The sequence below is a fragment of the Pongo pygmaeus genome, chromosome 17 (genome assembly GCF_028885625.2).
Source record: "Pongo pygmaeus isolate AG05252 chromosome 17, NHGRI_mPonPyg2-v2.0_pri, whole genome shotgun sequence".
Classification (NCBI taxonomy): Eukaryota; Metazoa; Chordata; class Mammalia; order Primates; family Hominidae; genus Pongo; species Pongo pygmaeus.
This window is the reverse complement of record NC_072390.2, coordinates 94,005,288-94,021,162: the sequence shown is the minus strand read 5'-3', so window position 1 is coordinate 94,021,162 and position 15,875 is coordinate 94,005,288.

Below are 15,875 nucleotides of genomic sequence, written 5' to 3'. Positions count from 1 at the left end.
TAGAAGCAAAATGTTTAGTTTGTCTTGTAGTTCAAGGAGGTCTCTGGGTGCCTGGATACGTCTTGTGGACAGGGGATAATTTTTGGGGCACTCACTGTGAGCCGCAATTGCATGTAGCACTCCATGGAGGCCTGGGAGAGAGAGGTTCCGTTTCTCCCTTCTGCACATATGTGGATACTGAGTTCTGCAGAGGTTCTGTTTCTCCCTTCTGCACATATGTGGATACTGAGTTCTGCAGAGGTTCCGTTTCTCCTTTCTGCACAGATGCGGATACTGAATTCTGCAGAGCTTAACAGTTTGCAGCCAACGTGTCTCAAAGCTCGTCCTGAGCAGACAGTGAGGGCAGAGGTGAAGAGTCTAGAGGGCAGCCAGTGCTAGGAGGGGCCGGAGGTATAGATCATGGAAAGGACATTGGCATTTTTCTAGGTGAAGTGGAGAAGGTGGTAGGTTTAGAGCCACAGCCTGATTCACAGTGTAGAAGAATCGATTAGGCTGCTCTGTGGAAAATGGTCAATTAAGGACAGGGGCCAGTCAGTGCAGGAGACCAGTTAGGAGGCTGATGCCAAAACGCCAGTGTCTGAGTATGATTTGAAGATGGTGTTAGCGTCCTCTGGAGAAACAGAACCAACAGGTTCAGAAGTATAGGCTTATTAAAGGAATTGGCTCACGTGAATTTGGAGGCTGAGAAGTCCCAGCACCTGCAAGCTGGAGACCCAGGAGGGCCGATGGCGTGGGTTCCAGTCTGAGTCCAGGACCAGGCCAGCGTCCCAGCTGAAGGGTCAGAAAGGTACAGCGCCCACTTGCTGAGCCTTTCTGTTCTCTCCAGGCCTTCACCTGATTGCATGAGGCCCACCCATGTTGGGAAGGAGAATCTGCTGTGTGCAGTCTATCCATGCAAATGCTGATCTCCTCCAGAAACACCCTCGCAGACACACCCAGAACAGCATTCCATCAAACAGCTGGGCACCCTGTGGGCCCATGGAGCTGACACATAGCAGGAACCACGGGCCCGGGTCAGTGGCTCACAGATGAATCAGCTGTGGGTTGTGAAGGAAGACTAGGAGAACAGGGTGCTCCAGGGTGGGGGCCAGAGCCACTCACGGCAGACCGGGCTGGAAGTGAGCAGCTTCAGGGCTTGGTTTTGTATGCTGGGTGTCTGGAAGACGTGCACGTGGGGGCTTCCGGGGCCATGGGGTGTGTGGGGTGGGAGCTCAGAGCGTGGTCTGGGCTTGAAGGTGTTAGTTTCTGTCTTTGTCCCCTGTGAGAAGGGGCCGGCCTTGGCTGCCTTGTGTTCCAGGCTTTGATGCGGTGCTTGAACGTGGTAGAGGACCCCCCCAGAGTGGGTGGCAAATGAGGCAGGGAAGGGCGTAGGAAGCCAGGCCGAGGGTCCACGTTGAGGAAGGGACAGTGCAGGGCCCATTGGGCCATTCCACTCTGCTCAGACCAAAGAGAAAACAAAGCCAAAAAGAGGTGGAGGGAGGGGGACAGAGGGGGAAGGCCAGACAGCACCTGCCTTGGGCAGAAAGTCAGTTCTTCTCCAAGGGGAAGTTTAACGATGTGAGTTTGGATTCTTGCATAACCAATTACCTCAAAACTTAGCACCTTAAAATAGCCACTTTATTTGGCTTTAAAGCAACATTTTTTCTTTTAATTAAACAAAAGTTGTTTTTAGAGTCAGGGTCTGTCTAGGTTGCCCAGGCTGGCCTTGAACTTTCATTTGGCTTTTGTTCTCGTGGGTGAGGACCCTGGGGAGGGCTCTATCAAGCAGGTCCTGCCCGAGGTTTCATGGGTGTCGCTGGGCTGCTGTGGCAGCTGGAACAGGCCGGGTGTCCCTGTGCACTGGCGCTGGAGCCCTGGGGCCTGCAGGGTAAACACAGCGACCTCCAGCGTGGCAGTCTCGGGGTGGCTGGCATCTCTTGCAGCAGCCGGTGGGGGCTCCCCAGGAAGACCAGAGAGCAATTGCAAGGCCTTTTCCGGCCCTGGAGGTCACACGGCATCGCTTCCACTGTTCCCATTGTGGCAGCAGGCACACACCCGCCCGGATTCAGGGCAGGGATGCAGACCCCACCTCCGATGGGAGGGGCAGGATGTGATTTGTGCTGAGAGGCCGAGGGTTGTGTGCAGCTGGGGTGGAGGGTGGGCTCCCAGAGACCTGCAGTGCAGGACTCGAAGCCTCTGGAGAGAGTGAGTGAGGCGACCTGCCAGGCACCCAGCAGCCAAAGCCCTAAGCGTTGGGGCAGCCTGCGGGGAGGAGCAGGGCCCTCTGCATCCAGCGGCAGCCGGCCCCGCGGGGGCTCCAGGTGATGAGCAAACCCACAGGGGACTAGCTTGGCTCGTTTGCCGCTGACCTTAGCACCCACTGAGCGCCTGTCACAAGGGGGTTCTCAGCAAATGGCCTGAGCTCCTGATGGGGCCCTCTGATTGTGCGGTTAGGCTGAAGTGGCGTCCAGGCACCCAGGGGCTGAACAGTGCCAGGTTCTTGTGAGTCCAGCCTGAGAAGCACGGAGACAATCAAGATGCGTGCAGCACAGGCCCTGAAAGCAGAACACACTGTGCAAGACACAAACGCCGCAGGGCTCTGCACAGGAGGCACCAGGAATGCTGTAGGATTCTGCACAGGAGGCACTGGGAACGCTGCAGGGCTCCGCACAGGAGACACCGGGAACACTGCAGGGTTCCGCAAGGGAGACGCCGGGAACGATGCAGGGTTCTGCACGGGAGGCACCGGGAACGACGCAGGGTTCTGCACAGGAGACACCAAGAACGATGCAGGGATCTGCACAGGAGACACCAGGAATGCAGCAGTGTTCTGCACAGGAGGCACCAGGCACCACCTCACAGACAGGCAGTGAGAGGGTGGGTACCAGTGCAGGGGGTGGGACGGGCACAGGGCTGCAGTTGTGGGAGGTGAAAATGTTCTGCAGATGGATGGTGGTGATGGTTGAACAGCAATGTGTACTTAATGTGCTGAACCATGTGCTTAAAAATGGTTAAACAGTCAATTTTATTCTATGTATATTTTACCATACTTTTAGGAAAGGATATAAAACAAACAAAACCACATCCTGGGACACCATCGTAAAAATAATTGAATCATAAGTCACCTTTCATGGCCGGTGCTAAGAATTACAGTGTTTGGGGGAGTGTGGGTGTTGGTGTGGGCATCTGTGTGTTATGCTCACAGGCTGCCTGGGCGTCCTGTAAGCTGCTGCTGTTTCTGCTGTTGGTGAATGTGGCTGGCTTCTTCCCAGCCATGCTCTGACCTGGCCTTCATACATTTGTCAAAAAGCTGCACTGAAGACCTCTTGTAGGCGTTTTGCCGGACTGGACAGTTTCAGGAAGCACAATGACAATGTATAAAAAGGTCGAAGTATTTGGCTGGATTTATGGGGCAGTGAGAAACCACTGCAGTGGAGATGGTGACATTAGGGAAGTCATTTCCGTGGGCACCGGGTAGGAGGCTGCTCTCAAGGTGAATGTGTGCGGCTTCCTGCAGAATGTCTGCAGAGTGACCCTGGGAGGTGCCAGCCGCAGTCCCTCCTACCATGAGGCTTCCCAATCAAGTGGGTTGGCAGCACACAGCAGACAGGAGCCCATGTGGGCATTTGAGTCTTCGGGGTTTAAGTAAGATAAATAAACAAAAAGCTAATGTTTCCAGTGATTCTCAGGGGAACTATGATTGCATTAGATATGTATTAATATATCTATCTCCTAATCTAGCCATATCAGTGAAGAAGCTGGCTCATCTCTAAGGGCTGACTGATGCTTAAATGTGATAACCATAATACCAATAGGTCAACCGCACTGATGAAGCACCAGGAGAGGCTGTAGTTGACACAGTGCACCCGGTGAAAGCGTAGCCTGATTTACTGGGAACTTTCCACCTTCCGTGGCAGGGGAATCACTGCCAGTTTGGCCTTGTATTAAGAAATATAATTCCATAGGCTGGCATAGCTCAAAGGCACAAGCACCAATAATTAATCTGAATACAGAAAGCAAAAGAGGATATGGGGAGGGTGGAATTCGATGTGGGGAGATCGTCACTGTAGCTGCTTCTCCGTCTTGCTTTTAAAGCAACTGTCCAGACTGTCTATGAGCAAACTGTCTGAGCTTGAACCTGTATCTGCCAGAGGCACCTGTAGCATGTGTGATCATGGAGGGTCAGTTTGCAAAGGATTTTAGGGGTATTACCGTTATGCCAAAGCTAATTAAATAAGAAAATCACCAGTAAGAGTTTCCAAGGTGGAGATGTTTCCCTCTGTTAATACCTCTGCAAAGTCCTCAGACATGTCCAGGAATGGCATTGATCAAACTAGCTTTAGCAAAACCTTTTTCCAGCAACACACATTACACAAGCCAGTCCTGCTGTCTCCTGGAGCCCAGCCCTTAAGCTGGCAGACCAGGCCCTGGTTGTTAAAAACAGTAAAAACCACCTTTCTGATAAATTAAACAATACAGCAAAGCATAGTGCTACCTAACGCCAGCAATTAGAGAAGGAAAAACATTACAAATAGATGGAAGCTCCTTTAAGTTCTGTCCTCCCTCCCCAAAGCCAGACAGTGCCATGGCTTTATCATCCCGTGAGTGAGACTTGCTAGTCCATGTGTAGCTTCTGCAAGCTGTGGCATCCCTCCAGCGTTAGGGTTTGAAGAGCTCTCACTGTTGGGGGCTCTCTCCCCTGCCGTCCCCATGTTACTCAGGAAATTCTCTCACATGTGAACGCCTCCCTACGTGGCTCCCGGAGATCCCGCTCACAGGGGACGTGGATGCTGCACTTTTCCGGAAGCTCTAGCCGTGCCTTTCCTCTGTTCTTACATCACCATGACAACAACATCACAGAAGAGAACATCTGTGACCAAATGTGCGGGGATTTGCCCCCCGCTCAGCAGCGGACACTGAGTTCTGACACTGTCCACTTGGAGATGGCGTCAGACCCACAAGTGAGGGCTGGGTCCTCAAGGCTGCTCCCCACTCAGCAGCAGACACCAGCGGGGTCCTCGGGCTGAGTTCTGACACTGTCCACCTGGAGACAGTGTCAGATCCACAGGTGAGGGCTCGCTCCTCAAGACTGCCCCCCACTCAGCAGCGGACACCAGCGGGGTCCTCGGGCTGAGTTCCAACACTGTCACCTGGAGACAGCATCAGATCCACAGGTGAGGGCTTGGTCCTCAAGGTGGCCCCCCACACCAGTTGCAAGTCTGGGCTCCAGAACTTCTGACCAACCAGCTTCAAATTGGGCTTCCCATGACCCTTTCTTTGGGTTTGATTAATTTGCTGGCATGGCTCACAGAACTCAGGGAAACACTTGTGTCAACTGGTTTATTATCAAGGATATTGCAAAGGATACAGGAAGAGAAGGTGTAGGGTGGTGGGAGGGGCATGGAGCTTCTGTGCCCTCATGGGTGCTCCGTCCTTCAGGGGCCTTGGCGTGCTCAGCTCTCGGGAAGCTCACGGACTCCATCCTCTGGGGTCCTTATGGAGATTTCATTACATAGGCATGACTGACAGCCATGCAGAAATGGGAATGGAGAAAACATGCAGTAACTAACCCTGGCAGGGCTTGTCTGCTCAGACTTACCCCGGCCTCAGTGCAAGTTCCTTCCTGCAGAGTGTGGGGCGGGACCCTCTCTGGAATGATCTTCTGATCTCCGATCAGGTTAGAGTCCTGCATTGGGTCAGGCAAAAGGACAGGAGACAATCAGAGATTCTGTATCCCAAGGCCCACAGGCTCCCAGCGTTATCACAAAGGCTGCGGGAGGTGGGAACCAGGGCCTGTGGATGGAGACCACTGTGTCCCCTAACACCACCTGCTCTGTCGCTGCCTCCACGGCACTCCTAGGCCATTCTCTTTTGTCATATCCTCAGCGACAAGGAGCATCCTCTGGTCAGAATCCTGGTGGCTGGCCCATCCTAAGGATGCCCCGCACTGGCCATTTAACGCAGACAGGGGCCTTGGTGTGGGGCAGGTCCACCGCAGCCCTGCCTGTCTCCATGGAGCTCTGCCTTCTTGGACCCCAGGCCAGCTACACAGAGCAGGATCTTCTGGCGCCAGCGTTTGGGGAGAGCACATTTCTCAGCTGGAAAGTATTTATTGATGGGCTCTTTATCACAGATGTCACCTGAGTAAAAATAATTTTCCAGGACTCCAGTTGGCTAAAACACAGAAGTTAATAATTCAATGCAAGGTGTCGATGGCCACACGCGAGTCTCCTGTTTTGAGAAGAGGTGCTCACTCTGTGAGGTGCTTATGGCCCCTGTTGTCCTCAGCATGACAGGGAGCCCTGCCAGGCTGCGACTGCACTCCTTGCAGCCTGGCAAATGGGCAAATGGCTGCATTCCTGCCTATGCAGAAAGCCCCGCCAAGTCTGCGCCATGAGCCCCTGCTGAGCTGAAGGGTGGCAGTGTCCCTGGGACAGTAGGTGCACCGCCCAAGGGGCCTGGGGTCTCGCTGGCCTGGTGTCTCCGCTGTTCCACCCATGTGCGCGTACGCGTGTTCGCATGTAAGGAGCTGCATGTCTGGAGCCTCCCGCAGTGCAGATACCTTCTGGCTGTCATGTAAACCCCAAAAACGCTTCTATACAGCGACTGCGCGGCAGTCATAACCACTTTCCGCATGAAGAGGCAAAGTTCTGTTCCTTATTGGCTTATTTTTTAGGACAGCAGAGGCACCTCTGAGAAAGCGTCCCTGAGTCCCTCGTACTCCCTCAGCGCTCAGGGCCTTGGATGCACCATGCGCCCGGCTCTCCCTATCATTCCTCGGGACCCCGATTCTCCTGGGCTTTGTCTGTGTTTTTCAGAAGGGAAAACACGAGGGGTCCTCATAACACTTAGCCCTTCCTCTGAGAGAGGTGGCAGGCGGCAGGCAGGCAGATCCAGGGGAGGGAACAGGGCCAAAGCCTCACGCCCGTGGGCCTGGGAGGGGGGCAGCGCACGGCACAGGAGGGCCCCTTTCTGCATCCAGGCGTGGGGAGGCCGGTGGGTCCGAACGACCTGCGGGAGCAGGCAGGGATTCCTTGGAGAGACCACTGCGCGCAAGTCTCCATGTGCACTGGGGTCTCCTTCTGCGCGCGAGTCTCCACGTGCGCGCGGGTCTCCATGTGCGCAGACGTCTCCGAGGGAGTCTCCACGTGCGCCGGCTCGGGCTCGCCTTCCTCCGGGCTCCTTGCGCCCTCCTCCTTCCCTGGGAACGCTGTGGAAGGACCCCGGGACGCATCTGTCTCTTGGTCTTGTGGAGGTGAGGAGAGGAGCACGAGGTGGCAATGACGGCCCCAGACAGCCATGGGGACATGACGCTTGAGGAGTTTAAATTTAAGTCCTGGGAGAAGCGAGTGTGAGGTGCTGGAGTGCAACCTGGCAGCGCCGCTGGAGGGGCTGGGACTTCCTCTGGCCTTTCCCACTCGCAGAGATGTCTCTGCCAGGCCGGGAAAGAAAAGTGCAGGCGGGAAGCAAGGCAAGACCAGAAGGTTCCGGCGGACGGCGGGCCTGGAGCTCAGGGGACAGCAGGCCTGGGCGGGCGCTGTGAGGCTGGGCACGGGGGCGGGAGCCCGGGTCCCGAAGGCCAAGGATGCGCAGTGCCAGGCCGGGCCCAGCGCCGAGGCTTCACTGGCCTGCTTTGCGCCATCACTCGGCTTTGAGTCCGTCATTAAGATGACAAGTGATGATTTTGAGAGCTGACCCTCGTCTCTCCCTTGAAAAGGACAAATAAAAAAGTAATTATGGATTTCTGCGTTTTCAGATATTGGTCCTTATTCTTACCCAGAGCTCAAAGGAGTTTTTCATGACATGGCTCATGGTTAGAAAATTGACATTCAGCTGATAAGAAACTCCTTGCTTTCGTGTTGGAAATAGTGAAGTTAACACAGAAATGACGTCCAGCGCAGCATCTCTCCAGTATAACCCTGGAATTCCGAGTATGGACATGAGGACAGGGTCCGATTTGGGTTCTAAGATCTCCCTAATCTTTCCTTTCGGTTCTTGGGAGATCTTAGAAATGCAGACACGATTCTGAGACATCAGGTGGGGAGGTCTGGGGTTTCACAAACAGCGTATTGCAAAAACTGGAAGGAAAAACAAACCTATTTCTTTCTTTCTTTTTTTTTTAATCCTCCCAAACAAAGAGTTTCAGTCCCTTGAAGAGAAAGATAATTAGTCATGGATCTCAGTTTTGAGACAATAAATGTTTTAAATGACTAAGAATAATTTACGTCTAGATTCCAAAATGGTCAGAAATGAAAGTTCAAGAGGGCAGGCGTTTCAGCCACATGGCAGCGGTGGGATTGGAAGGGGAGGTAGTCTTGCAGGGAATGCGGTGTCCGGCCAGTCTCCACCAGACGTGCCTCAGCAGCCCTGGAGGGGAACCCGCACCACCTGTGTGCAGGCTTTGATCGTTTTGATGGTGATAGAAAGAACGTAAATCTACTAATAATGTCTGAGAGCAAGTGCTCCTTAACAAGCTCTGTACTTGGGTGACTTCCTTTAACTTTGCAGATGCTTCCCGGAAGCAGTTGACTCTGACTTTTAATTCCTAATTTGAGATACATTTTTCTAGTCTCATTTATTTCATTCTGATACCATCAGTGAATTTATGATGAACGCCACGCTCTTGGTGGAAGGATGAAGAGTGCCTACATCTCAGGACACTTGGAAAGAGGACACACACTTGGACACTTCAAATAACTCCACCTTGAGCAATTTCGTCAACCCCAGAGCCTCCCATTGACTTGGACTGGGCACAGTAGGTGTTTCCTGAGCACTTGCGTTTGCCTGACGCTAACTCCTGCATCTTTGTGCTGTGTGGTTCTCTGTCTTCTCCTGAGAAACCATCCCAGCACGCCACTTTCTAGATTAAATGTTATGTCCCAGCTAATATCTCAAAAGCCACTGGCAACGTTCGGCATCCCAAGTGAACAGGACACGGATGTGAGCTGGTGGAGATGCAGTTCTGGAACTACCCGGCAGCAGTAAATCTCCACGCTGTCGTACAATTTGGCGCAGCCCAATTTAGTCATGGTCTTTAAACAAGGAGTGCAGAGGCACAGCCGGAGTGAATGCCAACATCAGCCAGTCCCAATGAGAACTCAAAGCAGATTCTATCATTTTCTGGGGGAAAAAAAAGAGGCAAAAGGAAGGGAATGCTCAAGTGACAGCCGGCACCCTGCCATCCTCGTCTGGGGGAAAAGAATTACTCTCCACCTGCCAGGCACTGGAGACAGTCAGCTCAGCCCCCAAGGGGTTCGGGCCCTGGCTGAAGTCGAATTTGTGCTTGGACCAAGCCTGCTAGGCATCAGAGGGAGGACGTCAGTCAAATTATATGCATTTCTTGGGGTCTCTGTTTCCTCATCTCTAAATTGGGATTAATAATCTTATTAGCAAAGTTGTTTTGAGAGTTAAATGTAATAGTTAAATAAAATAGTTAAATAAAATAGTTAAATAAAAATAGTTTCATAAATGATATCATAAACCAAAAATAAAAGTCAAAGCCCCCCGCCCTCCTGCCTGCAACCATCTGAATGGACTTCCTTCTCGGCCAGGGCACCCTAAAATTTAACCTGAAAGACTAGTTCAGGCCAGGAAGAGGGGGTGGACGTGCCTCATTGTACCCTCCAGCAGTAACATCAACACAGACCTTAAGTCTGATGAGAAACAGTTACAGTCTCTTTTCTCTGAAGCCTGCCACTTGCGTGATAAAACTTGGATCTGCACAACCCCTTACCTTAACCCAGACATTCCTTTCTGTAGATAGTAACTCTTCCAACCAATTGCCAATCTGATCATTTTTAAGTCTACCTGTGATCTGGAAGCACCCCGCTTTGAGTTGTCCGCCCTTCCGGATGGAACCAATGTAAATCTTACATGTATTGATTGAGGTCTCGTGTCTCCCAAAAATGTATAAAAGCAAAAGCTGTGCCCCAACCACCTTGGCCACATGTCAGCCACCTCCTGAGGCTGTGTCATGGACAAAATAAACTTTCTAAATTGACTGAGGCTTGTCTCAGATACTTTTTGGTTTACAATATGAAAAGGACGTAGTGCTCAATAAATCATAAACTGTAACTAACCCGAAAGCAATGATAACTCAACAAAGCTCAAGTACTACTAACCCACTTACCCCCTCGCCCCCCTACCTTCCCTGACTCCCCGCTGTGACAGATTACTTTCTCACTAGATTTGAGGGATGTCATTTTTTTCTTTCAAAGTGAGAATCCCATGGCAAGAGCTGATCCCTGAAACCAAGCACAGCTATGATTTACAGGTTCCCACACTCTGGGGTTGACGCGCACACATCTTTGCTTGTGCAAGGCTTGTCCTGTTAACTTGACCTTCTAAGAATGCCCTTCTGTGTGTACACAGCTCCAGACTTGAGGCTCGGGCTGGCTGGTGGCTGCATCACCGTTGCTCGGTCCTGGGCATCAGACACACGTACCCTCCTGAGCCAAGGAGTGCTCAGAGCTGGCTTTTGCACCTTTGGCTCTATGGATTTTGTCTCTATGTGGTTCTTCTTTTAACTAATAATTCCTGAGCCTCACTTATGGTCAAATATCTTTTGTTTGAACACGTGGCTATGTGGAGCTTAAGAACATCTCCTGTGCTGTTTGGGAGGAAAAGTTGTGTTTGTGCCCCCAAAGATGCCTGCCTTGGAGTCTAAATATTTTGTCACTTAGGATTTCCTTCAGCCCTGACCCAGGTGGCTGTCCTCTTGGCTCCACGTCGCACAGCCTGGGGCTGCCGGATGTCCCAGCACGATGCTCGGGCGCCCAGCGAGAGAGAAGGGCAGATCGCAACTTGAACAAAAGTATATTTATGGAGCTTGCAAACTCCCTAATAGCTTTGAAATGAAGTTTCCTGAAGCCACATTCAAAGCTGAAGTAGGCAGAATTCTTTTTCATGGCCTGCCTGAATTTAAAAACAAAAACAAACGAACAAACAAACAAATAAATTAAAGAAAAAAAAACCCCTAACCTACCCAACACGCAAAGTTCAGGGTAGAAAAATTAACCCTGGGAAAATCTGGAAAAGCCTCAGATTATACGAGACATTCATCCTCAAGCTGATTTTTTTTTTTTTTTTGTACAATCCTGTGTTGTGCTCAAAACAAAAATCTGAGAATACTTCTTAAAGGGGAAAACAAAGCTCAGCCCGGCCATACATCTGTGAGTTTTGAAACAAAGGTTTGTTTGTGTGCCTCAATCACTCTCGCCCATGAAAGCAGACACTTACTTGAAAAACTTTTCAGGGAAACACTCTAAACCAACATCCTGGTATAAATTTGCAAAACGCAATACAGGCCTGATTGTTTTTGGAGTGGATGCAGGCCGCATACGAATAGCTCTTTCTGAAACGTAATGTTCTTTGCACGGCTCAGTGGCTAACGTACAATAAATCAACAAAAGAGCGCTTCAATAAAGCTATTGGGCAGCAGCAAGGCCACTGTTATTTTATCTTTTTACAGTATTTAATTGGAAGGTTTTTCCTGAAACTTTAGCCAGCCTTCAAATTACTAGACTCCATATAAGAAGAGATTGATAAGAGAAATTTTTTTCTTCCAGGATTTTTTCCTTACAAGAGAGCAAGTTTTTGCAGAGGGAGAATAAAGTTACAAGTGTCTAGCGTTTTGCTGAGGGAGAATGAAATTAGATGCTGAATGGAGCGGGTAGGAAAGGCTGGGAAAATGCGAACTTGGCAGCGCCGCCAGGTCACTGCAGAGCCCCACTGTCCTCCGGCACCAGGTGTCCGCTGCATTCAAACGATACTATTATTCATAGACGGAGCAGAGCATTAAAACTCCCCCCAAAAATCATTTGCAACTGAATAAAGATATAATCCTGGAAATATAACTCTCCATTAAGGGTCCCCATTAGCAACACAAGAGCCTCATTGTTAAGGAGTTATGTATATTTATCAAGTTAAAAAAAAACTTGTCTTAGTGCTTACATGTTAATAGAAAACTTTTATAGCCCTGGTCTCAGAACTAGTTATGCATAAAATGTAAAGCATCTATTATGCTTTGGCAAACTCTTGAGCGTTTGACAGTGAATTGCTAATACACGAACAGTCTCCGGCGATGGACGGATAACGTCTTCCTGGCTGGCGCGGGGCTGCCGCGGAGTGGGCCGAGATGTGAGGCCTCCTAGCCTCCGGTTTAGTCCTGAGTTCTGTGAGGGACCCGGGGATCTTCTCCAAGGGCCTTGCCACCTTCTCCATGTCTGTTTCTGAAGCTGCTTCAGGGCAGGAGGTCCGTCCCTTCAGAATCTCCCTGTCAGGACATGGCTTTCCGCCCTCTTCTTCTTTCAATCTTACTGCAGAGGGTTAGATGGGGTCTCCCTGTAAATGGATGAATCTGTGGTCTGGTGGCCCCACCACGGACCCCTGGTGAGCTCTGGAAGGGACCAAGGCCGCCAGGCTGGGCCCAGGGGCGGCCTCCCTCCCTCTCCCTTCCCCTCCAGAAGCCCCGAGGCTGCATCCAGTGGACCCCAGCACAGGAAGGAATGCAACGGATGAAGCCCCCCGCTCCCCAGGAGCAGGGGGAGCTACGGACAAGGAGTGGCTTCCACAGCTCCTCCAGGACGGCCCCTTCTCTCACAGGCTCTCTGCACTTTTGGCACTAGAATGTCATAAGTAGCAAAGCCCTGTCAAGAAGTAAATGCCCCTGCTATAGTCTGGGGCCCACGTGGCGGCCGTGCTTAGGGCAGGCATCTGGTGTTAAGTCTGGGGCTTGTGGTCTTTATGGTGAGTTTCACCCCCTCACTGGAGCTTGTTGCCCCCACAGGCGGTGCTGGGTGTGGGCCGCCTCACCAGGATCACGCCTGCGTCCTTTTAAGGAAAAGAGCTGGGATGTGAGAGGCGGACAGGAGGAGTCCTCCCAGGCCCAGGGATCCCTGCCAGGAGGAGGGCAGCCTGCATGGGGCCCGTCCCGGTCCAACACCCACTTCCCGGCGCCTCTGCCGGGGCTCCCCCGACTCCGCTCTGCTCCTCTTTCTGCGTCCATTCAGCCTGGGCTTTGCTTGTCCCCTAAGATTCCTGTGACCAAGTCCCACACCCAGTGTCCGAGAATGTGACCTGTGAATGTTGACAGAGCCACGGTGCAGCCACTAATGTTAAGAAAACTGCTGAACAGAGCGGGGAAGGCTACAAGGAAATGGTCCTCGTGCTTGTGGGCCTCGTCGTGAAAAACACTACAAAACCCGCAGCTTGGCACAAGAAGCCGTCTGCAAGGACGTCGGCCCAGCATGGCCTGGCCAGCCTCAGATGAGTGACACCCTTATCCATCCTTGTAGCCGAGGAGAATCATTTCAAAACAATGACCTCATCCTCCAATGGTTTCCCTCAAGCCTTGGTCTTCCCTTCCTCCCCAAGCATGCAGAGTCTGCTGGGGTGTGTAGGTGCCACAGCCACGCTCGGCTCTCAGATCAACATCTCTCCTCTTAGAGAGCCTCTCTGTCTGTGTTCAGATTGACAGACCTTATTTGAAATAGGGACTTTGCAGATGATCAAATTGAGATGACATCATTAGGGTGGGCCCTAATCCAGTATGACTGGTGTCCTTATAGAAAGAGGAAAGTTGGAGCCAGGATGGATGCACACGTGGGGAGAACATGACTCCTGAAGGTGGAATCGAGGTGCTGCTTCTACGTGCCAAGGAAGGACAATGGTCACCAGTGGCCACCAGATGCTGGGAAGAGGCCTGTGTAGGGAGGGAAGGTTTTCCTCAGCCATTTTAGGGGTCTTGGCTGGGTATGAAAACTTAAAAAAAAAAGAGTCTTATCCCTTTTCCTTGAATGAGCCCCACAGACAGAGACGTGAGGGGCTGATGTGGTGAGAATCCTCCCGCTGCCGGCCTTTGTCAGAGGGCCCCGAATTGCTGAACTGCCACTTGCAGGCGGAGCAAGGTGCCTGCGCAGGCGTCAGGAGCCACTGAGGGAAAAGGCTGTCCCTGACTGTCTAGGGTTCCCGCCTGGGTCTGAAAATCAGACAAAGACAGGTTAACAGGAGAAAAGCCTGGAATTTAATTAATACGTTTTAATGACACGGAGGTCTTCATAACGGAATGAAGACGCAAAGAACTGGGTGAGCCTTGGTGTTGTCAGGCCAGCTTAGATGAGGAAGCGCATGGTTCCAGAGAGGTGTGATCACATGGTCATGGAGCAGGGATGCAGCAAAGCCTGTGTGTGCAGATGCATCTCTCTGTCCCCACGTCTTCCAAGCTAAGGATGTGTCTTCCCTGGCGGTGCAGTGGAGGCCATTAGGTCATGAGGATCTTAGGATTGGCTTCAGGGAAAGGCCAGAAAGTACCTGCTAGGTTTTATGACCTGCTTCTGTGGAAGAGGAGGAGAAGGTTGGGGAGTGACCTTCCTGCTTCTGCCCCATTCTTAAATGCCATATGTAAAGTGCCATATTTTGGGGCAGTCAGCCCTGAACCCCATCATGTAAAACAGTTTCTCCTCCTCAGTGGCCAAATGCCAACCCTGCTAACACCCAGAGCTCAGATACGCAACTTCCATCATGACAGGAAAATACATTCCATGTGAAGCCATCAAGTCTGTGATACTCTGATGTTGCAGCCCTGAAAAACATATCCATGTCCCACACATTGATTTTTCAAGGGCCTGGCTCAAGGAGGTTGGTGTGAAAGTCACATGGCAGGATAGACACAGGCCTTAGAAGAGCAGAGCTCAAATCCCAGAAAAACCCTTGCTCAACATAGACGTATCTGCACTGTGTGAATATACCCTTCTTCTACATGAGCACATCCTGGCTCTACGTGGACAAAATCTTGTTCTACACGGACACAGCCTTGATCTACATGGACACAGGCTTGATCTGCATGACACATCCTTTCTCTACAGGGACACAGCTTTGCTCCGATAGGAATATCCTCGTTCTTGGACACACCGTGCTCCGCACAGACATTGTCTTGCTCTGCATAGATACATTTTTATTCTACATGGTGTCGTCTTTGTTCCTTGGACATCACTTTGTTATACCCATCTTTTCCCATGTAGTGTAACGTGGTGTGACTTGATCCTGATGGCCCATCCACTTTAATTCAAATTCACACCCGCCTCAACACAGGCATACCAGGGGAAAAGTGTGCTTTTCCTCTTTGAACATGTTTGCTTAAAAGCAAGGTGGAACATGGCACAGCCCATCGGACAAAAGGCCCTCACACTCCTTTATGTAATAAAATGAGTGGTTAGTGCACCCCCAGTTTAGCAGGGCCTCCTCTTGCATCTGTGGGGCTGAGACGCATGCACACAGTGCAGACAGCAGTGCTGCCCTGAGAATCTTCATCCAACCATGACAGACTCGTGGACACCACAGCCGTGAGGGGCCCATGTTTGATTTACTGAGGTTGCCACAGAATGGGGCTTGTGGTAGGATCCCACCCTCCCCAAAACCTTGGTAGGGTGGCCAGCCCAGCAGGCTTTGCTGCATAGGGACATTTAAATGTGATCATAGTCAATACCTAAAAGAGGCAGTGCTGCTGCACCTTAGCTCAGCCCATGCATTGGAACTGAGTGCAGCCCACCCTGCTGGGCCTGCTCCGTGTGCTGCCAGCACCTGGCACCGGAGTGAAGCATGGCAGAGTGCACTGCATGGGGGCCACATCCCTAAGTCAGCCTTTGTGACACCCAGGCAGCCAACATGCTGATGGAAAGCTGTGACCGAGGTCTCTCACAAACAGCAGGAGGACACGCAGCGCACCCGCCCCCCCAAGATGTCCTGGACGTGGGTCGGGAGGTGGAGACCCTCAGTGTCAGTCATGGGCTTGGGAGGTGGAGACCCACAGTGTCGGTCATGGGCTTGGGAGGTGGAGACCCATGGTGTTGGTCATAGGCTCGGGAGGTGGAGACCCTTGGTGTCAGTCATGGGCTCGG